We start from the raw sequence: 4931 nt of genomic DNA, 5'->3' as shown, positions 1-4931 counted from the left end.
TCCTTCCAGCATGCATTTAAGAGTAATATGAATGGAACATAGATAGAAAAGTGTGTATGAAGCTTCCAAAAATGCTATCTAGCTTGCTATCGGAGCTAAGGATCATGGGATACTGTAAAAAAAATTTTTTTGACATTTGACAGCCTATAACGCTTTACGGGTGGCAGATATAATGTTTGTCACTATAGAACACATATATGTAACCAGATGGGCTCTTTCCAAGCATGACCTTTGAAGAACCCAGTCTGGATGCATAGATGGTACATTTATTTATTTAACATGCCAGGCCTGAAAGGGGCCCAGCATGGAAGCACTCTACCTCAGCAGAGACTTATTGAACAGCACAAGTGGTCAGCCTTATATACATTGCAGGACATGTGGGTCTGTGGCCGGAGTCTGTCACTGGGGGTTTGCCAGAGTGTTATCTTGAGGTCAGATTTCTGACCCTTGTAATGTTCATGGTAGTCTTCCTTGGTAGAGGTGTGGGATTCAAAGAACAGATGTCTTCCTTTGATATACTAGGAAAGGTCCGATCCCACGGATCTTATTTAACAACTGTCAATCGTTCATTAACAAAAACAGTTCCTGCCTATCTGGAGAAAAGATTAAGTCCACAGACTTTTAACAAACATCTGTGGGCCCTCTCTCTCTGCAGTTTGATCTTTTCTATTATTGACAGGAATGTCTAGAGGGTATGCCCTGAACAACTTACAAAATGGTTGTTGCTACCATAATACATTTACTTTGCTTGTCTGCATATTATTATTAATATAAAACATAATACAGTTTATATAAAATATTAATAACGGCTCTTCAACCTTCAACTTCACCTCCGACCTTTCCTTTCAGGTCAAAGGTGATTTTTTGATTTTTGGCTTACAGCTTTCAAAAGTCATCACAGTCATCATACATGTCATAAAGTGCCAAATATGTTCTTCTGAATAAATGCTTGAACTTTGACCCTTCCTTTAGGCTGATGATTGCTACAGAACTCAGATAGTAACTCATATGAGGTCTGTTCACAAATGTCCTCCACTGTGACCATTGACCTCTACTTAAGATCAAAGTGAGAACTAACTCATAACTCCTTTCATAGTGCACTTAGGCTCATACTTACAATGGAGCACATATAGGAACCCATGTATGTACCTGAAAATGCCCTTTCTGATGACCTTTGACCTTCCTGTCAGCTCAAATTCAAAGTCCTCTCATAAATCCTTCCAGAAAAAAGCTATAAAGCTGCTTTGAAGCTACAATTATTTAAAAGGCATTTAACATGCTGAACTGCTTACATTCATTAGATACTATTTGAATTGGTCTTAAAACATCCTTTTTCTAATTTGTAGCAGTTCCTGTCCCCCTGTACATCTATTGAGCTTCTGCTCACAATTTCTTACCGGTGGCTTCACAAACACAGTTTAGTACTTGTCTCTGACTATCAGATTTTATATGAGGTAGAGAACTCCGAGACTAGTGCTAACCGAGGTCGGTGAAACTGAGTTTACATCTCTGGCCAGTGATCATCACACTATTTCTGCAAGTCCTGTAGTCTGAACTACATATGTAGCCTGCTTGTATCTGAAACGTTGTTGTACTTGAAATAACTCCACATTATAACACATATTTCACTCCCCACGTACTTCTTTGTACCGAGATTATTTTAAACAGGATTGACCCACCAGCAGCTGGTGCTGTGAAGACAGTCCTCCCTCCACACTCTGATCTACAGTGCACCACCATTCAATATAGTATAGATATAGATATCCATTTTCATTTTATTTTGTAGATTAGACAGAGAAGGGAAAGAAATGTAATGATTGTATGTTGATGCTTTCATCTTCGCCAGAGAAGGACTGGTGCTTCTATTTCTAGTGCTTTCACAAAAGGCCCTCTCTTCCTGGCCTGCTCTGCTCAGGCCTGACCGACGCGTGACAGGACACTTTCGCTGGAGTTCGCTTCACGTCGGTTGTACATCTTGATCATGAGCTTCTGCTGCACCTTGATCTGCTCACGGTGCACCTCCTGCTCTGCATCCTTGTGGACCTGGTCGATTGTCTTAGGACCCTGGTCACCCCTCCTGGGCACCCAGTTATCCTGAAGAAGAGGAGAAAGAGTCAGTGACCATGGTAGAGAGAGAGAACGAGAGGCAGACAGGGATTGGGGGGCTGGGAAGCTGAAAGCAAGGAAGGTTTCTATTCTCCCAACACTCATGACTTACTCTTCTCAGGTCCAAGACGTCCTGCAGCATGAAGCGGATTCAAGAGGAGGTCTTCCTTTCTTTGATGATCTGCTCCATCTGGCTGAAGTACTGGTCCATGCGGGGCTGGTGAAAAGGTCGATTAGAAAACTGAGCAGACAGCAGGTACAAAAGTAACTTTATACCACCAAGTGAAGCAGCATTCCTTCAAGAAGGCGTCTGCAGATGCTCAGAAACACTTATTCAGACCACTGTCAATAGGCCTCATCACGTTGCTGGATGTTTAGCCAGGGCTCAGTCTGGCACGACGGCCGGAACTGCCTTACCTTGGCGGTTTCCAAGTCCAGGTCTTTGCCGATAGTGGAGAGGAGTAGGCACAGGCACTCCAGGGACTCTTCGTGGTTCTTCAACAGCTTGACGATGCAATTGTGCATGGTGGTCTTTATCAGCATCTTCACCTTGAACAGCTCCCCAATGAACCTGATGTTGCCTAGTGAGCGCTGCTGGGCCTTGCACTTGGCCTCCTGCAGCTCGTCACGTAGACGCTGCCACTCCTCACCCTGCGCACACACGGCACTTAATTACATACTATCATAACAGAGGCATGATTCTACAAGCATTTTCAAGCACTGGAAATCAGTTTTTTTTTTTCAGACTTTTTCCAGACATCCAGACTAGCGTACAAACCCTGTTTATATTTAAAATAAATACTTGGGTTGTCAGTCGATTCAAATTACAATAAGTGTTACAGTCTTTAAGTGGTTGTGCCACACAGTTATACTTTAATAAATACTAGTCATTGATAATACAGTAGAACAATGCTGAATGGGAAAGGAGAAAAATATATAAATGAATATTAAATAAAAAACACTAAATCATTATAATTAACACTATACAAGCGCAGGGCTGCTCAGTTTGACTGATTTAATGTTAATTACTCTGGGTTCCTGAATACTCTGTGCAGACCCGTTCTTTACTTTTACTAAATATATGTATCAAATATGCCTAAGAAGCGTTTTAGCTGTCACGATCTCTACCTCACCTACAGTCTACAGTCTTTCATGTGCTTGAAAAACACACGCATTGTATAGCATTACAGGTGTAGTCAGATTGAGTGATTAAACACTTGTTTCTTTAGTTTTGATTGTGCTGTGGACGCCTTCAGAAAACAAAGTGCTTTGATCTTATTTATACCAATCATTTGAATGTTTTATGTTCATATTTAAATGTAAATACTACTTATGCTAGTTTTATTTGATTGTTTGCCTTTCATTATACCACAGCATTTAAAGAGCTATCGGCTGTTGTAGGTGGTTCAAAAACTCTGTGATTCTACTGTTAACCGTATATCACTATTATGACATTTTTGTTTTTTAAATCAGCTCGATTAAATAGAAAAAATGTTGATCGTCAATTCAATTAGTTGATTCATAGACCCGATTAATTGATTAATCGAGGCAGCCCTAAAAATACGTTCAAATGTTCCTACCACCAAGGATGCATCCAGCAACTTCTGCTTCTTCTCCAAGACCTCGTCTCCATCCTCCTCCGTCTCAAACTCCTTCTGGCAGCGGTTCAAAAGCAGAGAGCGGAAAGGCACCGTCTCTCCCGGCTTGTCAACGGCTGGGACTTTGAGCTACAGAAAGGGGAGCAGGAACAACATAAACCCTAAGCAAGATGGTGTGCTAGGCTGGCTTCCAGCTTTAATAGGTATCGGAGTGAAAACTCTTGATATGCGCATCACAAGACAGGCATCTGCTAGTCCATTCAAAACTGAACTCCCACAAATTACAATTCCAGAGCTAAACAAATCTGATCCATGTATTATTATTATTATTATTATTATTATTATTATTATTATTATTATTATTATTATTATTATTATTATTATTATTTCCTAGCAGATGTCCTTGTCCAATATAAGAGCAATACAAAGTGCAATAATACAGAGCAGTTCAAGTCGTAATACATTTTACAAGTTCAAATTTACACAAATAGCATCTTCACAATCCTCTACCATTCCCTCCCTCCCTCTTTCACTTCACTCTCCCCGTCACCCTCCTTCTCTCACCCTCAGAAGGCACTGGCACATATTGGCGTATGAGGCGGAGAAGTTGGGTTCGGAGACGGCCTTCTCGAAGATGAGCTCCATGACACCCTGGAGTCGCTGCTCCGTGTCGATGGTCAGCTCGTTCACTTGACGCATCCACGGCTGGAACATCTGTGGGGTCAGCTTGTTCAGAATACCACTCACCCTGCGGAAGAGCTCCTGTTGAAGGGGAAAGGGGGGAGGAGGGAAGGAAGGAAAAAGAGTTAGTTCTGCAAACCTCGGCCAAGTCCGTGTTTTTATTTGTTCTGGAGAGGTGGGTGCATGTGAGCGTACTCAGCCCCTCAGTTCATCTTCTCCATCAGTAGAGGTCAGTGGCCCAGACACCAATGCACTACAAATAGATCATCAGTGGGGCTCCAATTTTACCCACAATCCCCTTTACTAGACTAGCAAATTATTATTCCCACCCCCCCAAACATGAACCGTGTCCTCTGCTCCTACATACCTGGGTCTTAATGACCTCGGGGTCATCACCCACTGTGGGAGCCTTCTTAATTGTAGGCAGGTAACACACATACAGTCATCTAAATAACAATCGCAATTAGACAGCAGTTGACAAAAAGTACAAATGAGACAAATGTCCAAGATCAGCATTAAACAGATCCATCAGAACAATGCAGGTAA

At 41.9% G+C, this 4931-nt stretch overlaps 1 non-coding gene across 1 annotated transcript; it reads right to left on the bottom strand.

Moving 5' to 3' along the window:
• Positions 1 to 4584: 4584 nt before the first annotated feature.
• On the bottom strand, positions 4585 to 4661 carry LOC136746227 (small nucleolar RNA SNORD66). Its single transcript, XR_010816339.1, has one exon. It is a non-coding gene; the product is annotated as a small nucleolar RNA SNORD66 (small nucleolar RNA).
• Positions 4662 to 4931: the final 270 nt, after the last annotated feature.

Source organism: Amia ocellicauda, unplaced genomic scaffold, assembly GCF_036373705.1.
Source record: "Amia ocellicauda isolate fAmiCal2 unplaced genomic scaffold, fAmiCal2.hap1 HAP1_SCAFFOLD_97, whole genome shotgun sequence".
NCBI classification, from domain to species: Eukaryota; Metazoa; Chordata; class Actinopteri; order Amiiformes; family Amiidae; genus Amia; species Amia ocellicauda.
Note: the sequence above shows the minus strand (reverse complement) of the source record. Positions and strands in the feature narration are given on the sequence as shown.